Source organism: Amblyraja radiata, chromosome 11 (genome assembly GCF_010909765.2).
Source record: "Amblyraja radiata isolate CabotCenter1 chromosome 11, sAmbRad1.1.pri, whole genome shotgun sequence".
Lineage (NCBI taxonomy): Eukaryota > Metazoa > Chordata > Chondrichthyes > Rajiformes > Rajidae > Amblyraja > Amblyraja radiata.
In genome coordinates this window covers 60,782,119-60,796,785 of record NC_045966.1, presented here as the reverse complement: position 1 = coordinate 60,796,785, position 14,667 = coordinate 60,782,119, and positions in this window count along the sequence as shown.

The following is a 14,667-nucleotide window of genomic DNA, read 5'->3' as shown; positions in this document are numbered from 1 at the left end:
CCCCTCACATTCAACTTCCCAAAGTGAAACACCTTACATTTGCTCAGTTTAAACTCCATCTGCCATTTTTCAATTAATTTTTCTGTAGCTGACCTACACACCGCTGTATACTTTGACAACCTCTCTCGCTGTTCACAACTCCAGCAATTTTGATGTAGTCTGCAAACTTATTAACCAACTATTCTACATTTACATCCATAACATACGGGGCGGCACAGTGGCGCAGCGCTTGCAGCGCTCGCAGCACCAGAGACCCGGGTTCGATCCTGACTACGGCTGCTGTCTGTACGGAGCTTGTATGTTCTCCCTTGTGGGTTTTCTCCGAGATCTTCGGTTTCCTCCCACACTACAAAAACACACAGGTTTGTAGGTTAATCGGCTTGGTACAAATGTAAAAATTGTCCCTAGTGTGTGCAGGATAGTGTAAATGTGCGGGGATCGCTGGTCGGGGCGGACCCAGTGGACTGAAGAGCCTATTTCAATAGACAATTGACTATAGACAATAGACAATAGACAATAGGTGCAGGAATAGGCCATTCGGCCCTTCGAGCCAGCACCGCCATTCAATGTGATCATGGCTGATCATCCCCAATCAGTATCCCGTTCCTGCATTCTCCCCATATCCCCTGACTCCGCTATTTTTAAGAGCCCTATCTAGCTCTCTCTTGAAAGCATCCAGAGAACCTGCCTCCACCGCCCTCTGAGGCAGAGAATTCCACAGACTTGCTGTATCTGTCAACTAAACTAAAAAATATCACATGGAGGTCCCAGCACAGATCCCTGCAGAACTCCACTGGCCACAGAATGCCGGTCAGAATAACATCCTACCACTACAACTCTCTGCCCTCTATGCATAAGCCAGTTCAGAATCCAAAGTATCAAGTCGCCGTGGATCTCATGGATCAGCCTACTATGAGTGACTTAGAGTCATAGTCATATTGCACGGAAACAGGCACTTTGGCCCAACTTGTCAATGCTGACCAAGATGCCCCATCAAGATGCCCCATCTCCCATTTGCCTGAATTTGACCCATATCCCTCTAAACCTTAGGTAGACATAAAATGTTGGAGTAACTCAGCGGGACAGGCAGCATCTCTGAAGAGAAGGAATGGGTAACGTTTTGGGTCGAGATCCTTCTTCAGATTCCTCTCTCTAAACCTTTCCTGTCAAAGTACCCATCCCAGTGTCTTTTAAACACTGTTATAGTATCTGCCTCAACTACTTCCTCCAGTTTCTCATTCCATATACCCGCCACCCTCTGAGTGAAAAAGTTGCCTCTCAGGTTTGTATTTAATCTTATACCTCTCACCAGATTCCCCTACCCTGGGTAAAAGACTGCACATTCACCGTATCTATTAGCCTCATGGTTTCATACACCTCAAAATGATCACCCCTCAGTGTACTGCACTCTAAGGAAAAAAATCCTCACCTACACAACCTCTCCCTAAACCACAGCCTCTCTAGTTGGCACAGTGGCAGTGCTCGTGGGACTGCTGTGCCACAACGCCAGAGACTAGGATTTGATCCTGACCTCGAGTGCTGTCCGTGTGGAGTTTGCACGTTCTCACTGTGACTGCGGGGTTTCCTCTGGATGCTCCGGTTTCCTCCCACATCCCAAAGACGTGCGGAATTGTAATTTAACTGGCCTCTTTAAATTACCCTTACTGTGCAGGGAGTGGATGAGAAGATGGGATATTGTAGACTTTATCAAATGCTTTACTAAAATCTATAAATATATAGATGGCACAATGGGCTAAGTGTTCGGCTGGCAACCGGAAGGTAGCCGGTTCGAATCCCGCTTGGAGTGCATACTGTCGTTGTGCCCTTGGGCAAGACACTTCACCCACCTTTGCCTGTGTGTGAATGTGTGTGAATGTGTGTGAGTGACTGGTGGTGGTCGGAGGGGCCGTAGGTGCAGATTGGCAGCCACGCTTCCGTCAGTCTGCCCCAGGGCAGCTGTGGCTACAGAAGTAGCTTACCACCACCGAGTGTGACTGAGGAGTGAATGAATAATGCGATGTAAAGCGCCTTGAGTATTAGAAAGGCGCTATATAAATCCCATCCATTATTATTATTATTATTATCCACTGCCCTATCCTCATCGATCACCTTGCTGACTGTCCCTAGGTAGCCATTTCTCTTCCAATTAGCACATTCACTTCCATTTTTTTCTTAACATGACTCTGTATGGCTGAGATGGTGAACCCTGGTAGTGGACATACGAGCAAGTAGAGACATTACCTCGCATCAACCTAATCATGTTTCACAATACATTTTTATTTTTCTGGAGATCACCTGTCAATCTTCTAAACCCAGGAGAATAAGGGCCAAGTGTGCTTAAACTCGCCTAATCTAACAGTTCCCACGATCCTATTAAACATCATTATCATCTGCCTCTTCCACCACCCCAGGTAGCGCATTCCAGGCATCTATCACTTCCTGTGTAAAAAAAAACTTGCCCCACATGTGTTCTTTAGCGATTTTTTCGGCAACTGCTGGCGTCATATTTCAAAATCCAGCAGCGATAAAAAAAAATGTTGCGACACTTGAAAAAACATTGCGTGTCAATACGTCATCACGCCGCGTCACGCCGCAAATTTTTCGCTGACCTGATACGTCAATCAATGATGCCGGTAGTCGCTGAAAAAAATCGCCGTGGTACGGGCCCTTTGAACTTTCCCCCTCTGACCTCTAGTCGTTGACTCTCACCCTGGGCAAAGGGATCTGACTGTTTACCCTGAAGTCATTTTTCCCCAACCCAAATTAATCTGTTAATTCTGTCTGTTATCTGATCCCTAATCCTCACCACTCACTCAATTTGTTAACCTGTTGTGTAGCAACTTATTGATGGCCTTCTGAAAGTCCAAATATACCACTTCCACTGCTCCGCCTATATTAACATAGGAATTAAGAGCAGGAGTTGACTATCTGGCCCATCAAACCTGCTCCACTGTTCATGTAGGTCCTGGCAGATCTTCCACCTCAACGCCGCTTTCCTGTAATACCTTCAGATCCCTTGAGGCCCTGGATGTCTAGAAATCCATCGACCTCTGTTCAGAATGAACCCATTGAATGACCACCTACAGTCAAGGTTAGACAATTCCAAAGGATGACCATTCTCATGAACAAGTTCCTCCAGACGTCTGTTCTAAACAGCCTAGCTCGTATTCTAGAGTCTAGAAACAGTGCCCCTAATTCTGGACTCCTCAGCCAGGTAATAACTCCTTCCTTGCTTCTACCCTTTAAGCCCTGTGACACAGTGATGAACATATCCAATTCGGCATGGTGGGCAACTGTAGAAGCTTGCCGGTGATCATATTCCCTTGTGACTACAATTGTTACCCATCTAGTTTCTGAGTTTCACAGGTGTAGAGGTGCTATGGAAAGAGTTGCATCAGGCAGCTACAGGGCATTTTGTAAATAGCATGTTACAAAGCAGTGTACCAGTAGGAGAGGGACTAGATCAGGGGTGGGGAACCTTTTCATGTTGGAATGCCGCATTAAGTTAGCTGTAATCTAATAAAGCCGCATTGAAGAAACTTCAATTAGATATACTGTCTAAGCGGAAGCTCAGAGGGGATAGAGCCTTTTCTGTTGCTGCTCCGGCACTCTGGAACACCTTGCCGCTGCACATCAGACAGGCCCCCTCACTGTCCATCTTCAAATCCTCCCTAAAAACACATTTTTATTCTTTGGCTTTCGACACTGGCTGAGGCATTGCTCCTGTTTTTAGTGCTTTTAATGTCTTTTAATTTTTAGTGTGTTTTTATAGTCCTTCGTTTTACGGTTTTTAATGGTTTTTAATTGTTTGTAATAGCTTTTTGTTCATGAGTTCTCATGTACAGCACTTTGTGGCAACTGTAGTTGTTTAAAGTGCTTTATAAATAAAGTTATTATTATATTATTATACATCAAAATGTACATTATTTTATAAATATCTAACTAATATATACTAACTTCAAGAAAATGAAAAAAATTTGTTAATTCTAAAGTTAACTAACCTTTTAATGAGCGGATTGAACATTGAATTCTCACAATTCTGTTAACCCTTGCTGTCTCCTCCCCTTCCTGCCTCAGCCCTCGGGCTCCTCCTCCTCCTTTTTCCTTTCTTCTCCCCACCTCCCCCCACCCCCTATCAGTCTGAAGAAGGGTTTCGGCCCGAAACATTGCCTATCTCCTTCGCTCCATAGATGCTGCTGCACCCGCTGAGTTTCTCCAGAATTTTTGTGTACCTAACCTTTTAATGACTTTGTTGTGACTGCTTTCTAGAGTCGAGAGTCGCATTAGAACTAAATCATGAGTTTAACAAGTGTTAAATTAGCCCTCATGACTTACTAATGTTTTAATTGTGGCCGCCAGTTGGGGAGGATTCTTTCGTTGAATCTTCTTTTACTCTTTGGTTTTTAAAATACGTTCATTTTAAGACTAAAATAAAAAATAATAAAAGACGAATAAAAACACATTAATTTGCCTGCAAGAAGGAATCTCATATCTTCCAGGTGTAATGTTTCAAACATATTTGAAATCCACATATTTATTGTTGGTCTAGGAGCGTTTTTCCAGAATTTAAGTATAAGCTTTTTTCCCGTTATTAACCCGTAATTAAATAGATTATTTTGAAACACATTTAGTTCAGGGCTACCTTCCATTGTTCCAAAGATAATCCATTCAGGTTTTGGTATCAATTTTATTTTAAATAATTTTTTGAAGATTCCGAAAAGTTCAGTCCAAAATTTTTGAATTTTTATACAAAAAACAAATTAGTGCGCTTTAGTGGCTTCTTGATATCGGCATTTATCACAAATTTATCTCATCCAAAAGATGTGGTCTGCATTTATCGACTTACTACAAGTATAAGGTGCAACAGTACTTTAAAAGAAATGGTGTCAGGATCTGGTAAGGAGGGATGAAAAATACAAAGTTGGTATATCCCTTTTTCGACGGTCTTCATAATAGAGCTTTTGTTTCTTTTTCTTTTTTTCTTTTCTATTTCTTAACTTTTTTCCCTAACTCTTTGTTTAATGGGTTTTTCTTTTTGATCGCTCTTTCACATTATCACGACTTTCTCTCACTTTCTTTACTTTCTTTATTTCTTTCTCTCTTTAAAGCTTAAAAAATGAAGTGGTACAATAAATGTAATAAGATACATTTGGCTTGTACTATTGTAATGTACTGTACTTCTAATAAATAAAATTATTTAAAAAAACCAAAAAAAAACATTAATAAAAAAAGGATATGTTCTACAAATTTTGGATTCATTCAAAAGGCCGCACTTAATGGCCTAGAAGGCCGCAGGTTCCCCATCCCTGGACTAGATGCTTCTCTTAGTGGAATGAGTTCCAGTTAAGTGGACTGTTCTGTTCTGGGTTGGGTCACCATTGCCTGTTGCATGTCATACAGCACCAATACAGGTCCATTGGCCCACCCTGCTGACCTTTTGTAGTTGGGCCTGGACTCACCCAGATGTGGGGGGGGGATTATTCTACCACATTCTGGATATTGGTGAGGATTTGGAAGTCATTCACTGTCAAATAATATGTCTTTGACAAGTGCTTATTAGCAGTAACCTCAGTAACCCCTCTCCTCCACACCTCCTGTCGGCAGATGTCTGGAAATTTGGTAAAGATATTGTTATTGTGCGGCACATCATGAAGTTAGACTCACTCTTGTTGGACACAGTCATTGCCTGGTGGGTGTAGTTAGCAGGGAGAGGTCTCAACCCAAAACATCACCTATTCCTTTTCTCCTTAGGTGCTGTCTGACCTGCTGAGTTACTCCAGCTTTTTGTGTCTATCATTGATTTAAACCAGCATCTGCTGTTCCCTCCTACACATTTAATCTGCTCCAGTGCTAAATCTCCTCAAGGTACGCCAACTTTGAAGAAGTTCTCCTCTCTCTGATGAGAGTTCTGCAGCATCCTCTCTCTCTGCTTCCCCTCCATAATTCTTCCTGCTCATTCATTTGTTCAATATCTCTGTACATCACTGTCTATATCTCTCGTTTCCCTCTCCCCTGACTCTCAGTCTGAAGAAGGGTCCCAACCCGAGACGTCACCTATTCCTTTTCTCCAGAGATGCTGCCTGACCCGCAGTTACTCCAGCTTTTTGTGTCTGTCTTAGGCAGTACTTGCTGTTTAACAGCCATTCAGATGTTACCTGTGGGCATGGACTACTTCATCATCTGAAGACAAACAAATGGAGTGTGCACTATGCAATTATTCCTTTCAAAGGATGGAGGCTAGACAGATCCAATTACACTCCAGACAGTTCTTACTCATCTTACCCATCACAACATACTTACTGGAATTCTCTCTTCCCACCCTTTCCCCATATTCATCTGGTATTTTCTACTTTTTGCTATTTGCTTCAATTGTTCAATGTATGAGTTGCTTCCACATCCCCACCACCTAATGTGTAAATAAATTCTCCCTATGTTTGAACAGTTTTAATGGTTATCTGATCTGAGTCATCTGAGCCTCCCTCTTCCTGGACAAGGTCTCCAGCTTGCTCCGTCTGCTCTGTTATTTTGCTACATAATTATCCTGCTCTCATGATGATCACCCGACCCACAAGGGAGAGGAGTGGTGGGAATGGCGTTGAGGTGAACAAGATGAATGTCCTTGGAAAAACTAGAGGAAGAACGGAAAACAATGTATAGCGGTAGGCAGCTCCGCTGATGCACGAACACCAACATAAAACTGGGCTGGCAACTTTCCCTGAGCTGAGACTCAAAGCCTGCAGCAAACGAGTACCAGCAAGATGTCAGCAGTGGAATGCCTAATTCTGACCATACGCGCATAGAACTGTACAGCATAGAAATAGACCCTTCATCCCACTACATCCATATCAACCATTATGCCTATTTATTATATCATTTATAATAATATTTATAATAATACTTTATACATAATAATTATTTATAATAATTAATGATTTATAAATAACTATTTATAATAATTATTACAATAATCCCATTTGCCTGCACTAATTTCATACGGTCATATGGGGTTGGAGTAGAATTAGGCCATTCGGCCCATCATGTCTACTCCGCCATTCAATCATGGGTGATCTATCTCTCCATCCTACCCCCTTTTCATAGTTCATATCCCTCTCTGCCCTGCTCATTCAAGTACCTATCCAGATGCCTTTGAAATGTTGTCACAGTTTCTCCCTCCTTCACTTCTCGACACCAGTGATTTTTTCTGTGAAGAATTTGCACCTTAGGTCCCCTTTAAATCTCTTCAACCTCTGCCGTCATGTTTTCCATCACACCCCAAGCAAGGCAAACAGACACTGGCTATCTACCCTATAGGTGACTCTGATCATTTGATATACCTCTATGTATTCTATAAAACCTATCATTCCTTGAGACATCATTCCTTAATTAGACCAAACATCTCCTTTGACCAAATTAGACCAAACATCTCGTACAGAATACATTAAAGGAAGAGATGCAGAAGCAGAAGTGTAGATTGTTAGTGAGGGGACATGTTACACTTGGAGGAACAAACACAAGAATTAAGGAATGCGGAGGAAGTGGGCTCAGGGACTGCACAAAGACCCTTGTTGAGTAATTTATCATGCAATATGAGCAGGTGTAGTTGGTGACCTTCCAATCAGGCTTGCCAACCTCTGGGGTCTGCAGAGCCCCTGCAGCTAAGAGATGTAACTTGCTATAAGAAGCATTCACATATTTTTTTACCAATAGGACCATCCTCTCACTGGTGATAGACACAAAATGGTGGAGTAACTCAGTGGGACAGGCAGCATCTTTGGAGAGAAGGAATGGGTGACGTTTCGGGTCGAGGCCCTTCTTCTATCACTTGGTGTATTGGCTTGTAGAGTTACCTGTAGATGAACAATTCTTGCACACTTCTGACATAAGTCAAGCTAGTTAACCAAACAGCAAAAGTACCCAGCCTCAACTACCTCATCTGGCAGATTGTTCCATACACCCACCACCCTTTGTATTATTAGCTCCAACAGCAGATTACTGCAGTGTTAACTCAGCGTCTTTCTCCACACCTGCTGTGGGCTTTTATTTTATATTTCAGAAGGAAATAGTTTGCAGTGGACACATGGTCATCGGAGGTATTGGGAAGAAGGGTCTCGACCGGAAGTGTCACCCATTCCTTCTCTCCAGTGATGCTGCCTTTCCCGCTGAGTTCCTCCAGCATCTTGTGTGTGTCTCTCTGGAGGTTTTGGGAAGCTGGCTGGGAGCAGTTGCAAATTGCTGAAGTGTGAGGAGAGGTCTCGTCCCATCGTACGTGGACTTCCAGAACAAGGAATCTTCCGTTCAACGCCGGGGCCCTTCACACCCAAGATCGCTCACACCAATTCCCAAAACTCCAACAGCCCATTAGATAACTGTGCTTGCTGTTTATGGATGATTCAGGGGCCATCTGGACTGGAGCCTTAAACTGTTGCCAGTCTCCTTGAACATAACAACACCACAGCTTGTTTACTGCCCTCTCAAGCAATGGCAAGCATCCAGCACAATAGTCAGCTGAGACAAGCTGCTCAAAGAATTAGGATACAACTGAGAAAGGTCAGTCTGTGCAACATTAGCCGTCAGTGTAATCTGATCCTAATGGCACAGTAGGTGGCCACAAACCTGTTGCTCCTGTGACTAAAGCCCCTGTCCCACTTTCCCGAGTTACCACCAATTCTCCCGAGTTTTTCCCTTGATTCAAACTCGGAGAATTACGGTAATAGCTAGCCGGAGGTACACGGGTCTATTTTTTTTAACTAGTGGACATTTTTCAACATGCTGAATAAACGTCCCGACTTACCTGATGCCCCGAGTACCTACGGCTGGCATTACGAGCCGCTACTAAATATCTACGGACTCCTACGGACTCGCTACGGACATTCTCCGAGTTTGAATCAAGGGGAAAACTCAGGAGGATTTGTGAGTAACTCGGGATCGTGGGACTGGGGCTTTAGACTAATGCCTCAAGTGTTCATTCTTGGCATTACAACCTCAGGTGGCATCAGACAATGCTAGTCAGAGCTTATTTATCTGTCTGTAATACCTTGATTAACATAGATCCAAAAATCAACACAAAGTTATTGTCTGCAATTTTACTGACTTGATTTTTTAAACATACATTCATACATGTTAAAATGTACAAAATCATGAGAGGAATAGATCAGGTAGATGCACAGAGTAGGGGAATCGAGGACCAGAGGACATACGTTTAGTAGGAATCCGAGGGGTAACTTTTTCCACAGGTGGGTGTATGGAACAAGCTGCCAGAGGAGGTAGTTGAGGCTGGGACTATCCCATCGTTTAAGAAGCAGTTGGACAGGTACATGGATAGGACAGATTTAGAGGGCTATGGACCAGGCGCGGGACATGTTGGCCGGTGTGGGCAAGTTGGGCCGAAGGGCCTGTTTCCACACTGTATCACTCTAGGACTCGATGACTCCCTACAACATTAAAGCCATCTCACTAGACATACACATGTAGTGTGACTATTAGATGACCTTTCTCTATTTAGTTCAGTTCAGCATAGGGCGCGGAAACAGGCCCTTCGGCCCACCGAGTCCGTACCGACCAGCGATCCCCACTCAATAACACTATCCTATATTAGGGACTATTTTTACATTTATACCAAGCCAATTACCCTGTCCCTGCATGCTTACTTTTAGTGACTGATGTACAAGCACACGCAGGTCTCGTTGCATCTCCCCTTTTCCTAATCTGACACCATTCAGATAATAATCTGCCTTCCTGTTCTTGCCCCCAAAGTGGATGACCTCACATTTATCCACATTGTGGGCCTTGCATCTGCCCACTCACCCAACCTATCCAAGTCACCCTGCAGCCTCATAGGACCCTCCTCACATTTCACACTGCCACCCAGCTTTGTGTCATCTGCAAACTTGGAGGTGTCACAATGAGGTGTCCCTCATGTAAATCGTTAATATATATTGTAAATAACTGGGGTCCCAGCACTGAGCCTCGTGTCACCCCACTAGTCACTGGCTGCCATTCTGAAAAGGACCCGTTAATTCCTATTCTTTGCTTCCTGTCTGCCAACCAGTTCTCTATCCATGTCAATACCCTACCCCCAATACCATGTGCTCTAATTTTGCACACTAATCTCTTGTGTGGGACCTTGTCAAAGGCTTTTTGAAAGTCCAGATACACCACATGCACTGGCTCTCCCTTATCCATTCTACTTGTTACATCCTCAAAAAATTCCAGAAGATTAGTCAAGCATGATTTCCCCTTCATAAACCCATGCTGACTTTGACCGATCCTGTCACTGCTTTCCAAATGCGCTGCTATAACATCTTTAACAATTGACTCAAGCATCTTCCCCACTGATGTAAGGCTAATGGGCTTGTCCCACTTAGGTGATTTTTCAGCGAACGGCCACGACTGTCAAGTTGCTGGCAGTCGCCTGAAAAATCGGGAACTGGAATGGCGACTGTCAGAGTGGAACACACACACACACACAAACACATTGTAAAGGCGGGGGCCAGGGCAAGCGGGGGGAGCGCTGTCTGAAATTCACACGGTGCAAAGCCAAGGTGATACAGACACATACTGCGATAAACAGGAAGGTTGGCGCTGTCATTAAGACGGCTAGCACAGTGTACGGTAAGTCCTTTAATAGAGGGGAGAAGGGGGAAGAAGGGGGGAGAGGGGGGGAGATGGGGGGTGAAGGAGTGGGACAACTTTTAAGAAGCCAGACAACTTTTAATAAGCCAGAGATACACAGCTGTGAAGTTCGGCGGGCATTTAACATTACCGGTCGGTTATCCTTGGTTCTGAAAACTCCTGCTTACGTTTTTTTCCCCCAATGAGCCAATGAAAATGACCAGTCAGCAAAGGCGATTAACTAAAACTACCTACAACTACCTCGACTACCCATAACTACATGGCGACCCCACTACAACTGCACCTACGACTACATGATTATCGATTTTCTCCATGGCGGCCAATTTTTGGTCGCAGAAAATGTTTCAACATGTTGGAAAATTTGCGACGACCATACTGAGGCCGCGATTAGTTCCCAGAATGCGGGAACTCTTCGCGACCATGAAGGAGACTCACCAGAGATCACCAGTGAACATGTGGCGAGCGCAGAGTCTCCTATACTCGCCTAAAAAGTCACCTAAGTGGGACAGGTCCATGACTGGTCTACAATTCCCCGTTTTCTCTCTCCCTCCTTTCTTAAAAAGTGATTACATTGGCTACCCTCCGGTCCACAGGAACTGATCCACAGTCGAGAGAACATTGGAAAATGATCATCACGATTTCTAGGGCCACCTCCTTGAGTACTCTGGGATGCAGACAATCAAGCACTGGGGGTTTATCTGCCTTCAGTCCCAACAGTTTACCTTTCTCCACTTCCTGACTAATATGGATTCCCTTCAGTTCCTCCCTCCCACCAGATCCTTGGTTCCCTAGTATTTCTGTGAGATTGTTTGTGTCTTCCTTAGTGAAGACAGAACCAAAGTACTTGTTTAACTGATCTGCCATTTCTTTGTTTTCCATTATAAATTCAGCTGTTTCTGATTGTAAGGGACCTACATTTGTCTTTACTGATCTTTTCCTTTTTACATATTTAAAGAAGCTTTAGGAGTAAGTTTTTATGTTCCCACAAGCTTTCTTTCTTGCTATCCCCCCCCCCCCTCTTAATTAACCCCTTTGACCTCCTCTGTTGACTTCTAAATTTTTCCCAGTCCTCTGGTTTGCTGCATCCTATGGCCAATTTGTATGCCTTTTCCTTGAATTTAACATTATCCTTGACTTCCCTCGTTAGCCACGGTTGAGCCGCCTTCCCCGTTTTACCCACATATTCATGTTACCTGAAGACCTAATGTCTTTGTAGGTCCACTGTGTTGCTTTGGACTTTTCAAAGGTATTTGTGTTGTGAGCACTTACTTCTTGACGAAAATGACACAATCAGTGGAAACTTGTCACTCGTTCCAAAACTTCCACTGGGTTAATTGCCAGCATATAACCACATATAACCACATCTTCTCTGTGGATTGTCACCTTGTCGTGGTGGAGAAGCTTGTGTGGACCTGAGACCTGGAGAGCGATGCCGTCTGGAGCTATGCTCCTGGTAGGGCCACCCATGGCGGTAAGGTGGAGGGGGAGGTCTCTGACAAAGTGCAATCCAACCAAGACCTCAAGGGTGGAACAGGCGGAGGACGATGGCTGACCTTAGTGGAGCGTCACAACGGCTGGGAAGGCGGATGAAGGCTGCAGCAGAAAATGGTCTCCGGTCGTCTTGGACTCCATGCCACTGGATCCTGATCCAGATCCTGTCAAGGACTGTGGGGTGGCTGTCTGTGTACCGGTCTCCCCACGTTAAACAAAGTCATGCACAGGCGTCCCCCATATAGGGAATAGCACCCTGGAGACACCCATGGTCAGCCATGACTGAAGGGGGCCTAAGAAGAATAACCACATAACTCTTCAAAATCATTTTGTCTGTCTCTTGTTAGAATTAAATGACTTGCGCGTGCATTCCTAATTTATTAATTTACTTTCACAAGGAATGCCTCCCGCATCCTATTCCTGAATATTTGATTTGCTAGTTGGTGTTAATGCATGAATTCACTCATGTTGTCTAAATTGCCTTTGTCCATGGCTTGAGTCCTAATACATTTCCTATTCCAAATGTGTGGCCTGGCTTTTCTCTCAGTTTATTGTCACATGTACCGAGGTACAGTGAAAACATTTTGTTGCGTGCTATCCACTCTGCAGAAAGGCCGTACGTGTTGCAATCAAGCTATTTACAGTGTCTACTGTAGATACATGATAAGGGAATAACGATTACTGCAGGGAAAAGCCAGGAAAGTCCGATCAGGAATAGTCCGAGGGTCACCAATGAGGTAGATAGTAGTTCAGCACTGCTGTCTGGTTGTGATAGGATGGTTCAGTTGCCTGCACGTGGCTAAACCAACTTCACCAACCCACTGGTATGATCTTGCAATTTTCCAATTTCAGATCATCTCTACACTCTGTGGGCCATTGTGTCTCTCGTTCCCATCCAGCACAGGTTCAATCAGCCATCATTTCCAACCCCATTCCCCTGTTTTTGCTTTCCTCCCACACCTGGTTCCATCTGCCTATCACCCACACATTCTACCTACTGGGTCTTCAATCTACTTCCCCAGCTGGTCCCTTCTGCCCACCACCCTCCTTTATCTGGCTCCACACATCACCTTCCTCATTTATCAGATTCCAGCATATGCAACCTCCACTAACCACCTTCCAGCCTCTGTCCCTACCTTCCCCTTCCCTCCCCCTACCTGGTTCCATCATGCCCCATTTTCTTAATCTACCTCTACCACTCACCCACCACCTCCACCTCTTCCCTCCCCAACATGGCTTCATTTGTCAATGAAACCCCCGACCTCAACTGGTTGAACCCATCACCTGCCTCACTCTCCCACCTCACGTCTTTATACTGACTATTTGTGCTCCTCACTGCCAGTCCCGATGCAATGCCAACCACCCCTTTACCTTCACCGATGTTGCCTGCCCCTCTGAGTTGCTCCAGCATTTTGTTTCTTGCTTCATATTCGAGCATCTTCAGTGCCTAATGTCTCAGTCAGCTGGATGTAACCTATTGTGCAATTTGGCACGGAGTTGCAGTGTTCTCATTGATGTGCCATTGTTAAACTTGAACACCCGATAATCATTGTTTTTAGTGCCTCTTTGATCATTCTCACTGATCCCATTTGGCACTGGAAGTAAATAGCAGGATCAACAAAGGAGAGGTTCAACAAATAGTCCTCCGTCATTCTCGCCACCTCCAACGTGACCCCGCCACTCGCCACATCTTCCCTTCTCCCCCCCTGTCTACTTTCCGCAAAGACCGCTCCCTCCATAACTCCCTGGTCAATTATTTTCTTCCCACCCGCACCACCCCCTCCCCGGGCACTTTCTCTTGCAGCCGCAGGAGACGCTACACTTGTCGCTTTACCTCCCCCCTCAACTCCATTCAAGAACCCAAGCAGTCGTTCCAGGTGTGACAGAGGTTCACCTGCACCTCCTCCAACCTCATCTATTGCATCCGCTGCTCTAGATGTCAGCTGATCTACATCGGTGAGACCAAGGCTTGGCGAGCGTTTGGCCGAACACCTCCGCTCGGTCCGCAATAACCTATCTGATCTCCCGACGGCTCAGCACTTCAACTCCCCCTCCCATTCCGAATCCGACCTTTCTGTCCTGGGCCTCCTCCATGGCCAGAGTGAGCAACACCGGAAATTGGAGGAGCAGCACCTCATATTCCGCTTGGGCAGTCTGCACCCCAGCGGCATGAACATTGACTTCTCCAATTTCCGGTAGCCCTTATTGTCTCCTCCCTTTCTCAGCCCTCCCTCAGACCTCTGGCTCCTCCTCTCCCCCCACCCCTCCCCCTCGACCCTACATCAGTCTGAAGAAGGGTTTCAGCCCGAAACGTTGCCTATTTCCTTCACTCCATAGATGCTGCTGCACCCACTGAGTTTCTCCAGCACTTTTGTCTACCTTCAACAACGGAGAGTCAGTGGATGTTGGTCACGTGGATTTTTAGAAGGCCTTTGATAAAATGCCACATGTGAGGCTGTTAAACAAACTGAGAGCACATTGTGTTAGAGGGAAGATACTACCATGGATAGAAGTTTGGTTGAATGGCCGAAGGCAAAGAGAGGG